Raw genomic sequence first — 16503 nt, 5'->3', positions numbered from 1 at the left:
ACTTCATCCCTTACACTTGCAGTGCTATGCAGTAAGTTCTTGTATATGTGCTATCAGCCTAAGAAGATTGAAGGTCACTAAGAGTATAGCCCACACATTGGTGCAGCTCACACTTCTGTCCTAGCCTGTCCTAGATAGCTTCTTTCCTCATTTCTCCTCCAGTAATCTTACATATGTCCACAACTTCAGCTACCACTCACAGACCAATGACTCCCAAATTTCACACCTCTGGCCCTCAAGTTTCGAAACTATACTTCTAATTATCCATCCACATATTCATCTGAATGTCTCGCGGACAGCTCAAATTCAACATGACTACCATTCTCTCAAAAAAAATCACACCAGTTTCTTGGAGCCAGCAGGTGATAACTACTATGTGTGATCTGAAGGACGCTGAAAGCCTCTTCACTTAGCCTAACATTCCTACTATAAGTTATTCCTTTGGATTAAGGTATGAGATTCTCAAAGACCTCTATGGAATGCAATACTGTATACAAATATAGTATAATTTATACACTATATAAATTAATGCTAGCATTTTTGTTATGACTCTCCTTATCAGTAATGCAAGACAAGAACAAATTCTCATGACTTTATTCCAGCTCCTAATGAGAGAAGATTGATGACAAGTTATAAAAGAGAAAACATCTGTTTGTTTTCTTGATAAATATTTTTTAGTTTATTTTATTTCCTTGATAAATTTAAGCTAGGAAACAATTAGCATTCTCTGTAAAGGATGTCGAATACAGAGCAAATCACTAGGTGTGTCTTTCCCCAACACAAACGCAAACATATACGAGTGTGTCCATCCACACATGTACACATAGGCAAATACAGGTACCATCTCATGTGAATGAACACTAAGACCAATCTCATTCGATGGAGTCAAAATTTTAACCAGAGAAAACAAAAATAAACAGAAGGTAGAGATATTCTACAGGGAGGAAGAACAAGAAAAGGTGAGCCACTGTCAAAACTGGCAGCTTAAAGTCCCAGAAGAATGTGTGGAGGAAGAGAAGGAGGAAGCTGGTTACCACCAGCCACCCTATCTTATGTTGCCCAACACACACACCAACTCTGTGGGGCTAGTAATTGAGCACCTTTAGTAAGAGCAGGTGGTACCATCTCCTTCATCTCCCCACCCCTGACCCTCACCCCCACCTCAGACCTGGACTCATCATTCAGCCCAATTATTGGCCTACAGGCAGAAAAGAACAGCATCAGACTGTGATCCCTGTTGGTCATCCACATCCTACCCTACTCCAAGACTGGCCTGGATAAAGATAACCCATCTCAAACCATTTCTGGATATAGGTGTATACAGGAGAAAGTCATACAAAGATGTATATATATATAATTTATTTTCTTATGTTATTTTATTATATTATTATTATATTGTAATTATTACAATTATTTATTTATAATATGGACTTATTATAATAATTTATTAATGTTTCCCTTTCCTCAAGGCAGCTGCAGTTCCATGTCCTTAACCGTTCCCTCTCCCTTTCCTTCCATCTTTAGGTATCCTGGACATTTCTTTTCTCCTTGCCCACTGAAACAAAATGGAAGAATATTCCCTGACCCCACCCCCCAAGAAAACCCTGTTTTTGAAGATCCAGATATAATTCAAAAAGCACTCTGTTTTACATGCTTCCACTGACTGCTTACAGTGTTTTACAGTTTGTTGACAGAATCATTAGGCTCCCTAGACTGCCTTCAGCAATGATTTGGAATTTTGGATCTTCAAAAGAAACTCCTACGAAAATATAAATTGCCGAGACCTTCAAGATGGCAGAGGAGTAAGAAGTGGAGATCACCTTCCTCCCCATAAATACATCAGAAATACATCTACATGTGGAACAACTCCTATAGAACACCTACTGAACGCTGGCAGAAGACCTCAGACCTCCCAAAAGTCAAGAAACTCCCCCACGTACCTGGGTAGGGCAAAAGGAAATACAGAGACAAAAGAATAGGGACGGGACCTGCACCTCTGGGAGGGAGCTGTGAAGGAGGAAAGGTTTCCACTCACTAGGAAGGCCCTTCACTGGGGGAGACAGGGGCGGGGGAAGGGGCGGGGGGGAAAGCTTCGGAGCCACGGAGGAGAGCCAGGAACAGGGGTCCGGAGGGCAAAGCGGAGAGATTCCCGCACAGAGGATCAGTGCCAACCGGCACTCACCAGCCCGAGAGGCTTGTCTGCTCACCCGCCGGGGCAGGCGGGGCTGGGAGCTGAGGCTCGGGCTTCGGAGGTCAGATCCCAGGGAGAGGACTGGGGTTGGCGGCGTGAACACAGCCTGAAGGGGGCTAGTGCGCCACAGCTACTAGCCGGGAGGGAGTCCAGGAAAAAGTCCGGAGCTGCCAAAGAGGCAAGAGACGTTTTCTTGCCTCTTTGTTTCCTGGTGCGCGAGGAGAGGGGATTAAGAACGCTGCTTAAAGGAGCTGCACAGACGGGAACGAGCCGCGGCTATCAGCGCGGACACCAGAGACGGGCATGAGATGCCAAGGCTGCTGCTACAGCCACCAAGAAGCCTGTGAGCAAACACAGGTCACTATCCACACCTCCCCTCCCGGGAGCCTGTGCAGCCCGCCACTGACAGGGTCCCGTGATCCAACTTCCCCGGGAGAACATACGGCGCGCCTCAGGCTGTTGCAACCTCATGCCGGCCTCTGCCGCCACAGGCTCGCCCTGCATTCCGCATTCCGTACCCCTCCCTCCCCCCAGCCTGAGTGAGCCAGAGCCCCCGAATCAGCCGCTGCTTTAACCCCCTCCTGTCTGGGTGGGCAACAGACGCCCTCAGGCGACCTACACGAAGAGGCAGAGCCAAACCCAAAGCTGAACCCCAGGAGCAGTGCAAACAAAGAAGAGAAAGGGAAATCTCTCCCAGCAACCTCAGGAGCAGCGGATTAAACCTCCACAGTCAACTTGATGTACACTACATCTCTGGAATACCTGAATAGACAACGAATCATCCCAAAATTGAGGGGGTGGACTTTGGGAGCAATGATATATGTATTTTTTCCTTTTTCTCTTTTTGTGAGTGTGTATGTGCTTCTTTGTCTGATTTTGTCTGTATAGCTTTGCTTTTACCATTTGTCCCATGGTTCTGTCTGTCCGTTTTGTTTTTTTCGGGTTTTTTTTAAGTATAGTTTTTAGCATTTGTTATCATTGGTGGATTTGTTTTTTGGTTTGGGTGCTCTCTTCTTTCTTTTTTTAGTACTTTTTCATTTTTTTATTTTTCATAATTATTTTTAAAACTTTAATAACATTATTTTATTTTATTTTTTTCTTTCTTTTTTTCTCCCTTTTCTTCTGAGCCTTGTGGCTGACAGGGTCTAGGTGCTCCAGCCACATGTCAGGCCTCTGCCTCTAAGGTGGGAGAGCCGAGTTCAGGACCTTGGTCCACCAGAGACCTCCTGGCTCCACGTAATATCAAATGGCGAGAGATCTCCATCTCAACGCTAAGACCCAGCTCCACTCAACGACTATCAAGCTACAGTGCTGGACACCCTTTGCCAAACAAGTAGCAAGACAGAAACACAAACCCACCCATTATCAGAGAGGCTGCCTAAAATCATAATAAGGTCACAGACACCCCAAAACACACCACCAGATGCGGTCCTGCCCACCAGAAAGACAAGATCCAGCCTCATCCACCAGAACACAGACATTAGTTGCCTCCACCAGGAAGCCTACACAACCCACTGAACCAAGCTTACCCACTTGGGGCAGACACTAAAAACAATGGGAACTGTGAACATGCAGCCTGCAAAAAGGAGACCTCAAACACAGTAAGTTATGCAAAATGAAAAGACAGAGAAACACACAGCAGATGAAGGAGCAAGGTAAAAACCCACCAGACCAAACAAATGAAGAGGAAATAGGCAGTCTACCTGAACAAGAATTCAGAGTAATGATAGTAAAGATGATCCAAAATCTTGGAAATTGAATGGAGAAAATACAAGAAACATTGAACAAGGACCTAGAAGAACTAAACAGCAAATGAACAATGATGAACAACACAATAAATGAAATTAAAAATTCTCTAGACAGAATCAATAGCAGAATAAATGAGGCAAAAGAACGGATAAGTGACTTGGAAGATAAAATAGTGGAAATAACTACTGCAGAGCAGAACAAAGAAAAAAGAATAAAAAGAATTGAGGACAGTCTTAGAGACCTCTGGGACAACATTAAACGCAACAACATTCAAATTACAGGGGTTTCAGAAGAAGAAGAGAAAAAGAAAGGGACTGAGAAAATATTTTAAGAGATTATAGTTGAAAACTTACCTAATATGGGAAAGGAAATAGTCAATTAAGTGCAGGAAGCACAGAGTCCCATACAGGATAAATCCAAGGAGAAACAAGCGAAGGCACATATTAACCAAGCTATCAAAAATTAACTACAAAGAAAAGATATTAAAAGCAGCAAGGGAAAAACAACAAATAACATACAAGGGAAGCCCCATAAGTTTAAGAGCTGATCTTTCAGCAGGAACTCTGCAAGCCAGAAGGGAGTGGCAGGACATATTTAAAGTGATGAAAGGGGAAAACCTGCAACCAAGATTACTCTACCCAGCAAGGATCTCGTTCAGATTTGATGAAGAAATTAAAACCTTTACAGACAAGCAAAAGCTAAGAGAATTCAATACCACCAAACCAATTTACAACAAATGCTAAAGGAACTTCTCGAGGTAGCAAACAAAGAGGAGGAAAAACCTACAATAAAAAACCCCAAACAATTAAGAAAATGATAATAGGAACATACGTATTGATAATTAGCTTAAATGTAAATGGATTAAATGTTCCAACCAAAAGACATAGACTGGCTGAATGGATACAAAAACAAGACCCATATATATGCTGTCTACAAGAGACCCACTTAAGACCTAGGGACACATACAGACTGATAGTGAGGGGATGCACAAAGATATTCCATGCAAATGGAAATGAAAAGAAAGCTGGAGTAGCAATGCTCATATCAGACAAAATAGACTTTAAAATAAAGAATATTACAAGAGACAAAGAAGGACACTACATAATGATCAAGGGATCGATTCAAGAAGAAGTATAACAATTGTAAATATTTATGCACCCAACATAGGAGCACCTCAATACATAAGGCAAATGCTAACAGCCATAAAAGGGGAAATCGGCAGTAACACAGTCATAGTAGGGGACCTTAAAACCCCACTTTCACCAATGGACAGATCATCCAAAATGAAAATAAATAAGGAAACACAAGTTTTAAATAATACATTGAACAATATGGACTTAATTGATATTTACAGGACATTCCATCCAAAAACAACAGAATACACTCACTTCTCAAGAGCTCATGGAATATTCTCCAGGACAGATCATATCTTGGGTCACAAATCAAGCCTTGATAAATTTAAGAAAATTGAAATTGTATCAAATATCTTTTCCAACAACAATGTTATGAGACTAGATATCAATTACAGGAAAAAAACTGTAAAAAATACAAACACATGGATGCTAAACAATATGCTACTAAATAACCAAGAGATCACTGAAGAAATCAAAGAGGAAATCAAAAAATACCTAGAAACAAATAACAATGAAAACAGGATGACCCAAAACCTATGGGATACAACAAACGCAGTTCTCAGAGGGAAGTTTATAGCAATACCATCCTACCTCAAGAAACAAGAAAAATCTCAAATACACAACCTAACCTTACACTTGAAGCAATTAGAGAAAGAAGAACAAAAAAACCCCAAAGTTAGCAGAAGGAAAGAAATCATAAAGATCAGATCAGAAATAAATGAAAAAGAAATGAAGGAAACAATAGCAAAGATCAATAAAACGAAAAGCTGGTTCTTTGAGAGATTAAACAAAACTGATAAACCATTAGCCAGACTCAACAAGAAGAAAAGGAAGAAGACAAATCAATAGAATTAGAAATGAAAAAGGAGAAGTAACAACTGACACTGCAGAAATACAAAGCATCATGAGAGATTGCTACAAGCAACTATATGCCAATAAAGTAGACAACCTGGAAGAAACGGACAAATTCTTAGAAAATCACAACCTTCCAAGACTGAACCAGGAAGAAATAGAAAATATAAACAGACCAATCACAAGCACTGAAATTGAGACTGTGATTAAAAATATTCCAACAACAACAACAAAAAATATTCCAACAGGGGCTTCCCTGGTGGCACAGTGGTTGACAGTCCGCCTGCCAATGCAGGGGACACAGGTTGTTCGTGCCCCGGTCTGGGAGAATCCCACATGCCACGGAGCGGCTGGGCCCATGAGCCATGGCCACAGAGCCTGCATGTCCGGAGCCTGTACTCCGCAACGGGAGAAGCCACAACAGTGAGAGGCCCGCAAAAAAAAAAAAAAAAAATCTTCCAACAAACAAATGCCCAGGAACAGATGGCTTCACAGGCAAATTCTATCAAACATTTAGAAAAGAGCTAACACCTATCCTTCTCAAACTCTTCCAAAATATAGCAGAGGGAGGAACACTCCCAAACTCATTCTACAAGGCCACCATCACCCTGATACCAAAACCAGACAAAAATGTCACAAAGAAAGAAAACTACAGGCCAATATCACAGATGAACATACATGTAAAAATCCTCAAAAAAATAGTACCAAACAGAATCCAACAGCACATTAAAAAGATCATACACCATGATCAAGTGGGGTTTATCCCAGGAATGCAAGGATTCTTCAATATACACAAATCAATCAATGTGATACACCATATTAACAAACTGAAGGATAAAAACCATATGATAATCTCAATAGATACAGAAAACACTTTTGAAAAAATTCAGCACCCATTTATGATAAAAACCCTGCAGAAAGTAGGCTTAGAAGGAACTTACCTCAACATAATAAAGGCCATATATGACAAACCCACAGCCAACATCGTTTGCAATGGTGAAAAACTGAAACCATTTCCACTAAGATCAGGAGCAAGACAAGGTTGCCCACTCTCACCACTATTATTCAACATAGTTTTGGAAGTTTTAGCCACAGCAATCAGAGAAGAAAAAGAAATAAAAGGAATCCAAATCAGAAAAGAAGAAGTAAAGCTGTCATTGTTTGCTGATGACATGATACAATACATAGAGAATCCTAAAGATGCCACCAGAAAACTACTAGAGCTAATCAATGAATTTGGTAAAGTAGCAGGATACAAAATTAATGCACAGAAATCTCTTGCATTCCTATACACTAATGATGAAAAATCTGAAAGAGAAATTAAGGAAACAGTCCCATTTACCATTGCAACAAAAAGAATAAAATACCTAGGAATAAATGTACCTAAGGAGACAAAAGACCTGTATGCAGAAAACTATAAGACACTAAATGAACGAAATTAAAGAGGATACAAACAGATGGAGAGGTATACCATATTCTTGGATTGGAAGAATCAACACTGTGAAAATGACTATACTATGCAAAGCAATCTACAGATTCAATGCAATCCCTGTCAAACTACCAATGGCATTTTTCACTGAACTAGAAAAAAATTTTTTACGGTTTGTATGGAAACACAAAAGACCCCGAATAGCCAAAGCAATCTTGAGAAAGAAAAACGGAGCTGGAGGAATCAGACTCTCTGACTTCAGACTATACTACAAAGCTACAGTAATCAAGACAATATGATACTGGCACAAAAACTGAAATATAGATCAATGGAACAGGATAGAAAGCCCAGAGATGAACCCACACACATATGGTCACCTTATTTTTGATAAAGGAGGCAAGAATATAAAACGGAGAAAAGATGGCCTCTTCAATAAGTGGTGCTGGAAAAACTGGACAACTACATGTAAAAGAATGAAATTAGAACACTCCCTAACACCATACACAAAAATAAACTCAAAATGGATTAAAGACCTAAATAGAAGGCCAGACACTATAAAACTCTTAGAGGAAAACAGAGGCAGAACACTCTATGACATAAACCACAGCAAATTCCTTTTTGACCCACCTCCTAGAGAAATGGAAATAAAAACAAAAATAAACAAATGGGACCTAATGAAACTTAAAAGTTTTTGCACAGCAAAGGAAACCATAATAAAGATGAAAAGACAACCCTCAGAATGGGAGAAAATATTTTCAAGTGAAGCAACTGACAAAGGATTAATCTCCAAAATTTACAAGCAGCTCAAGCAGCTCAGTATCAAAGAACAAACAACCCAATCCAAAAATGCACAGAAGACCTAAATAAACATTTCTCCAAAGAAGATATATAGATTGCCAACAAACATATGAAAGAATGCTCAACATCATTAATCATTAGAGAAATGCAAATCAAAACTACAGTGAGGTATCCCCTCACACCAGTCAGAATGGCCATCATCAAAAAGTCTACAAACAATAAATGCTGGAGAGGGTGTGGAGAAAAGGAAACCTGCTTACACTATTGGTGGGAATGTATACAGCCACTATGGAGAACAGTATGGAGGTTCCTTAAAAACTAAAAATAGAACTACCATACAACCCAGCAATACCAGTAGTGGGCATATACCCTGAGAAAACCATAATTCAGAAAGAGTCATGTACCACAATGTTCATTGCAGCTCTATTGACAATAGCCAGGACATGGAAGCAACCTAAGTGTCCATCAACAGATGAATGGATAAAGAAGATATGGCACATATATACAATGGAATATTATTCAGCCGTAAAAAGAAACAAAATTGAGTTATTTGTAGTGAGTTGGATGGACATAGAGTCTGTCATACAGAGTGAAGTAAGTCAGAAAGAGAAAAACAAATACCATATGCTAACACATATATATGGAATCTAAAAAAAAAAAAAAAAGGTTATGAAGAACCTAGGGGCAGGACAGGAATAAAGATGCAGACGTAGAGAATGGAGTTGAGGACACGGGGATGGGGAAGGGTAAGCTGGGAAGAAATGAGAGTGTGGCATGGAGTTATATATACTACCAAATGTAAAATAGATAGCTAGTGGGAAGCAGCCGCATAGCACAGGGAGATCAGCTCAGTGCTTTGTGACCACCTAGAGTGGGATACGGAGGGTAGGAGGGAGAGGCAAGAGGGAGGAGATATGGGGATATATGTATATGTATAGCTGATTCAATTTGTTATAAAGCAGAAACTAACACACCATTGTAAAGCAATTATACTCCAATAAATATGTTTTAAAAATTTAATAAATAATTATATATATATATATATAAATTGTTTCAGTGGTCCAATCACTTCAATAGCTCAGGCTGACTTGGAATACATCTAGAAGCTTTAGCTTGATGAAAACTGCCTGCATTCTTGCCTTTTATTTTGTTCTTTCCCTAAGCTTTCAGATTTGTGTACATACATGATCTGAGAAGACCATTTGCATGTAGGCTGTGGTCTTCCTCCCAGCCTGTTGTTTCACTGTGGATCTCCTGGGAGTTTACTCTGGAGGCTTGAAAAAGCCAGGTGTCTGACCAGGACACACTGAGTGGACAGGGTTAGTGTGCCCTTGGGCCTGCTTCCAGCTGTAGTCTCATGGAAGAACCACAGAAGGGTATTCTATGCTGTCAGTGGTGTCCTGGGCCTTTGCTGGTAAAGTCCCTCCTAGCTTGAGTGGGGAAAAAACCCTCACACAAGTGGCAGCTTTCATCTTCAAGAACCTAGAAGGCCAGTTTTTCTTTCCTCATTCCCCACCCTAGTTGGGAGTGAATAAAATATGCAGAAGTAGAACTCAAAGCTGTTGGGGGAAAAGCAAATTTTTATAAATAAAACCACATTTATCCTTGATTTTCATGAAGTTACACTCTCATAAAATAAACATTTTGTACCTAAGACATACAGTTAGATTAAAAAATATGATAAAACATTTGAAATCATATATTTAAAGAAATGAAACAGTTGTGACAAAGCATTAATAACTATCAAAAAAAGCTAGCACCATTCAAATTACCTCATCAAGTTTTAAGTATCAAACCATTCTTAGGTAAAGTCCATAGAAAGGGCAATAAATGTTGGTTAATAGCCTTTTAATGTCGATCTTTATCTCATCCTAAAATAAGCAGGCCCATTTCAAGCTCTAAACATAGCTGTCAGTGTTCCTTCTGGGGAATGTTTGATTTATAGAATAGGTAGATCTAAATTGTGTGTTTGATAGCTGAGGTTACGATTAGTAAATAATACATTCTCCACGTGTTTATTTAGCAGTTTTTGTAAATTTTTCATGGAGAAATTTGTATCATCGTGCACACAAATTTAAATAGTTATTGCCTTAATTATGGCTAAGAATGAGAAGGGCAAAGCTTTTCCCAGAATGAGATTTTTTTTTTTTAATGCAGGATTGTTCAGCCTGTCCTTATTTTGTAATACCTTTAGCAGCTGGAGATTTTTTTTTTTTTCCAGTTTTAAACCATTAGGTGGAAAACACTAATTGCTAACGTATTTTTAATCTGCAACTACCTATGCTTACAGTCCTCTTTTGCAACTAAGCCTCATGACCAAGCTTCACACCTCAGTGCCTCCCACCCCCTGCCAATAAATAAAGGAAATTTTTTAAAATTTAATAAGGAACAAATTTCAAGAAAGAGCTGTTACGAAGCTTTCATTGTTCATTTTAAACCCTGGTTACAACTGAAAGGTTAACCTAAACTCTCAAGCCACGAGCTGATGGGAAAATAAACGTGATGAAAGGCATGTGTTTTATGTAATGTCATTTTGAATGTTTAAAGCCTGAGAGTGCTAAATGGGGAATTCAGTACTCATCTGCCCATCAGGACTGGCGGTCCAGTCTGGAGGCATCAATCAGGGAAGGCTGTGGAAATGAACTTTATTACCTTGCTCAAAAAGAAATCCCTTTGAAGGCAATGAAGACATGCCAGGCAGAGAATCTTTACAGAAGTGTGGGCTGCAGAAGCATCTGGGAACCAAACAAACGACTGGACCACTCTCCAGATGTGCAAAATAACCATTTTCTTTAGAAAAAGAAATTTCTAATCTCATTACTTCTCTTCCGTCACTATGCCCCCTCCTGAGATAAAATGCCCACCAAGCTTCCTCTGCTAAAACTTGAGGACAAAAGTGGGAGTCATCCGGACTGATAAACTATCAGGCTTAAATACAGTTTTTGGAGAAAATCTTCTTACTCCTTTGCTCTTGGGGGACTCTTATCTAGACTTTTCAGGAATTCATTTTGATTAAAGTGTGATTGAAGCAAGATAAATCTATGGGAGGCTGCATAGTTTTCTATCACCACAAAGATAATAGTGAAAAAATATCTGGGCATGTTGTAAATCCATTATAATAAATTAATGGTTCCACTGACATACTCAAAATAAATACGTGCTTGTCATAAATGCAGTTAAATAATTCAGTGGAAAAATTAAATGTTGAAACAATTACCCACATGGTTTAAAGCATTATGAAAATATTATGGAAAAGAAAAATGGGGACTGTTATTAATAGAACATGGGGATTTTCATGTCTTTGGCTTTTTTTTTTTTCTCATTCTTTTTTTTTTTCTTTTTTTTGCCGTACGCGGGCCTCTCACTGTTGTGGCCTCTCCCGTTGCGGAGCACAGGCTCCAGACACACAGGTTCAGAGGCCATGGCTCACGGGCCTAGCCGCTCCACGGCATGTGGGATCTTCCCGGACCGGGGCACGAACCCGTGTCCCCTGCATCAGCAGGCGGACTCTCAACCACTGCGCCACCAGGGAAGCCCTCTCATTCTCTCTTAATGAAAGGAAAGGGAAAATAATATTTATGAAGTGCTTTATATGTGCCACTAAGTATACTCATATTCATCACCTTGTTTGATTATCATAACAACCTTGCAAGTTCATCTGACAAGACAAGGCAAAGGTAACTGAAGCTGAAGACTTCAGGTAACTTGCCCCAAATCACACAGCCAATCAGTGGATGAGTTAGCATTCCAGTTAGTGTCTGTGCAACTCCAAAACACCATGCTCTTTCATCTCTATCACTCAGCCTCTCACCTCAGCCCTCCATTCCACACTGCCTCTCTGTAGAAGCCAAAGACTGCAACTTTCACCACTACCATGCTGCTCTGTCCCCTGCCCATCCTATAGCAGTCAAGACATGTAGATTCCTCTTCCTGGCCCAATATCTGTATCCTTGACTCTTATTTAATGTGTAATCTGTAAGCATAAAGGAACAGTAATGTGAAAAAATGATAATTAAAAGAAAACAAGAGGCAAATAATGCAACTGTGGCTCTTGCAGAGCCTACAGAAATCTGCCTTTTAATATAAGTCCCTAGTGGTGAGAAGGTACTGGGAGGGCAGCCAACAGTAAGTGGGAGTGGGTGTGGGAAAATGCAAAAGAAAGAAGGAAAGCTGCTAAAAATGACTCGCCATATGTTGCAAATTATAAATTCTCTGGCTGCAAAAATAATTTCTGCAAGTCCAGGGCCCCTTATGGGAGCACACCTCAGACGCACTGCAAGAACCAGTGGGTAGAACTCAGTGGATGCCCAGACAGGGCCACCAAACCATACTAAGATGTGAACCTTCTCAGTGATCCATGTGGCTGTGAACAGTGGATCTGGAGACTGACAGCCTGGTGCTAACAGAGATAAAGATACTGTTTCAGGGCCATCGCCCAATCCCAACTCAGCTTCAGCATGTAAAAAAGCTGACATCCTAACATAATCCAAACTTTGGAGGTTTCTGAAAATGCACAAAAAGATTTCATTAACCTAAATTTATGGTCATCAAGGAACAAAGATTTGTAGAGTAAGGGGAATTCCTGTGTTCTGAATAATAAAGACCACCTTTTGCAAGAGGATGTACCATCAGCAGCCCTACCCCAAGAATGCTTTCTGCAAAGTAGAAGCCAAGAATGACTTTTGTGGCTTGAAAGTCCCTTATCCACAAACTACTTCTTCTATTCTCCTGAACAGCCTGAAATTCCCATATCACGTTCCCCTTTGGAATAAAACTCTCAAAAATCCCTTTGAAGATGTAGACATTACCTTGGAAAATTAAATCAAAGAACTAATGCCATCTGTAAACACCACAGGTCAAAAACTTTTATTAGAATGGCTCACATACTAAGCAAGGAAGAGACACAATGATTCCCAGGAATCAGAGTAAAAGACACCACCACTACCCCAAGAGCAAATCAGGTCTAGTGCAGTCCTATTGTCATGTGTGTGTGTGTGTTTGTTGTCTTGGTAACAGCTTTATTGAGATATAATTCACATACCATACAATTCAACCATTTAAAGTACGCAATTCAATGATTTTTAAGAATATTCACAGGGTTTTATAACCCTCACCACAATCAATTTTACAATATTTTCATCACCCTTTAACTATCACCTTCTTATTCTCCCATCCCCTCCCCAGGCATAAGCAACCAGTAATTTACTTTCTGTCTTTATATATTTGTAAATTCTGGGTATTTCATACAAATGGAACCATACAATATGTAGTCTTTTGTGTCTGGCTTCTTTCACTTAGCACAATGTTTTCAAGGTTCATCCATGTTGTAGCATGTGTCAGTACTTTGTTTTTTTTCCTTTTTTATTGAAGTATAATTGACTTACTTACAATATTATATTAGTTTCAGGTGTACAACCTAGTGATTCGATATTTTTACACATTACAAAATGATCACCAGTATAAATCAAGCTACCATCCATCACCATGCAAAGTTATTACAATAGTATTGACTATATTTCCTATACAGTACATGACATCCCTGTAACTTTATTTTATAACTGGAAATTTGTCTTAATCTTTCTTACCTATTTCACTGATCCCCCCTCCCTCTGGCAACCACCAGTTTGTTCTCTGTGTCAATGGGTTTCTGTTTTGTTATCTTTGTTCATTTGTTTTGTTTTTTAGATTCCATACAGTAGAAATCATAGGGTATTTGTCTTTCTCTGACATATTTCACCTTAGCATAATACGCTCTAGGTCCGTACATGTCACTAATGTCAAGTTTTCATTCTTTTTTATGGCTAAGTAATATTTCAGTGTGTGTTTGTGGTGGGGGGGCAGTATCTTTGTCTGCTTTTGGGATCAGGGGAATTCTGGGCTCACAGAATGAGTTCAGAAGTGTTCCTTCTTCAATTTTGGGGGAGAGTTTGAAAAGAATAAGTGTTAAGTCTTTCAACGTCTGGTAGAATTCACCTGTGAAGTCACCTGGTCCTGGCTTTTGTTTCCTGGGAATTTTTTTATTAGTGATTCAATTTCATTACTAGTAATCAGTCTGTTCATATTTTCTATTTCTTCCTGATTTAGTCATGGGAGACTGTACATTTCTAGGAATTTATCCATTTCTCCTAGGTTGTCCATTTTATTGGTGCATAATTGTTCATAGTAATCTCTTATGATCCTTTGTATTTCTGTGGTGTTAGTATTAACTTCTCCTCTTCCACTTTTTATTTTATTTATTTCAGCCCTCTCTCTTTTTTTCTTGATGAGTCTGGTTAAAGGCTTATCAATTTTGTTTTTCATCTCAAAGAACCAGCTCTTAGTTTCATTGATCTTTTCTAGTTTTAGTCTCTATTTCATTTATTTATATTCTGATCTTTATGATTTTTCTCCTTCCACTAACTTTGGGTTTTTTTTGTTCCTTTTCTAGTTCCTTGAGGTGAAAGGCTGGATTGTTGATTTGAGATTTTTATTGTTTCCTGAGGTAGGTTTGTATCACTATAAACTTCCCTCTTAGAACTGCTTTGCTGCAGTTAGATTTTGGATTGTTGTGTTACTGTTTTCATTTATCTCCAGGTATTTTTTTATTTCTTCTTTGATTTCTTCAGTGACTTTTGGTTGTTTAGTAGCATATTGTTTAGTCCCCACATGGTGGTATTTTTTGCAGCATTTTTCTTGTAGTTGATTTCTAGTCTCATACTATTGTGGTTGAGGAGATATTTGACATGATTTCAATCTTAAGTTTATTGAAACTTGTTTTGTGGCCTAGCATGTGATCTATCCTGGAGAATGGTCCATGTGCACTTGAAAAGAAAGTGTACTCTGCTGCTTTTGGATGCTTATACATCTGTGAAGTTAATGGGGTCTAACGTGTCATACAAGGCCAGTGTTTCCTTACTGATTTTCTGTCTGTCCTGTTCATTGATGTAAGTGCTATGTTAATGTCTCCTACTTTTATTGTGTTACTATAAATTTCTCCCTTAATATTTGTTAATATTTACTTTATGTACATAGGTGCTCCTTTGTTGGGTAAATATATATTTACAATTTTTATATATTATTGTTGGATTGATCACTTTATCATTATGTAATATCCTTCTTTGTCTCTTGTTACAGTCTTTGTTTTCAGGTCTATTTTGTCTAATATAAGTATTGCTATCCTAGATTTCTTTTTGTTTCCATTTTCATATCTTTTTTCATCCCCTCACTTTCAGTCTGTTTTTATCTTTAGATCTGAAGTGAGTCTCTTGTAGGTAGCATATACATGGGTCTTGTTTTTTATTCATTCAGCCACTCTATGTCTTTTGATGTGAACATTTAGTCCATTTACATTTAAAGTAATTATCTATAGGTATGTACTTATTGGCATTTTGTTGTTTTTGTAGTTCTTTTTTGTTTCTTCTTTTTTTGCTCTCTTCTTTTGATGACTATCTTTAACGTGGCTTGGATTCCTTTCTCTTTTTTCTGTATGTATATATTTTAGATTTTTGGTTTGTGGTTATGAGGTTCATATATACCAACACACATACATATATAATTATTTTAAATTGATAATCTCTTAAGTCTGAATGCATTTTAATAATCCTGCATTTTTACTCCCTCCCTCCATGTTTACTATGTTTAACATCATATTTTACATATTCTTGTTCTGTGTATCCCTTAACTACTTATTATAGATAGTGATGATTTTACTACTTCTGCCTTTTAACCCTTCTACTAGCTTTATAAGTGAGTGATCTACTACCTTTACTGTATGTTTGCCTTTACCAATGAGATTTTTCCTTTTGTGCTTTTCATATTTCTAGTTATGGTCTCTTTTACTTTAAGAAGTCCCTTTAACATTTCTTATAAAGCATGTTTAGTGTGCTGAACTCTTTTAGCTTTTGCTTGTCTGTAAAACTCTTTATCTCTCCTTCAGATATGAATGATAGCCTTGCCTGGTAGAGTATTCTTAGTTGTAGGTTTTTCCTTTTCATCACTTTAAACTTTCTGGCCTGTAAGGTTTCTGGTGAAAAGTCACCTGATAGTCTTGTGGGAGTTCCCTGTATGTAATTAGTTGCTTTTCTCTTGCTGCTTTTAAGGTTCTCTCTTTATCTTTAGTTTTTGTCATTTTAATGATAATGTGTCTTGGTGTGATCCTCTTCAGGTTCATCTTGTTTGGGACTCTCTGTGCTTCCTGGACCTGGATGTCTGTTTTCTTTCCCAGGTTAGGGAAGTTTTCAGCTACTATTTCTTCAAATAAGTTTCCTGCCCCTTTCCCTTTCTCTTCTCCTTCTGGAACCCCTATAATGCAAACGTTAGTACACCTGATGTTATGAGGTCTCTTAAACTATCCTCATTTTTTTAAATTATTT

This window comes from Aethalodelphis obliquidens, unplaced genomic scaffold (genome assembly GCF_003676395.1).
Source record: "Aethalodelphis obliquidens isolate GAN/ISIS:26980383/991018 unplaced genomic scaffold, ASM367639v1 scaffold16, whole genome shotgun sequence".
Lineage (NCBI taxonomy): Eukaryota > Metazoa > Chordata > Mammalia > Artiodactyla > Delphinidae > Aethalodelphis > Aethalodelphis obliquidens.
The sequence above is the reverse complement of the archived record's forward strand: the minus strand, read 5'-3'. Positions refer to the sequence as shown.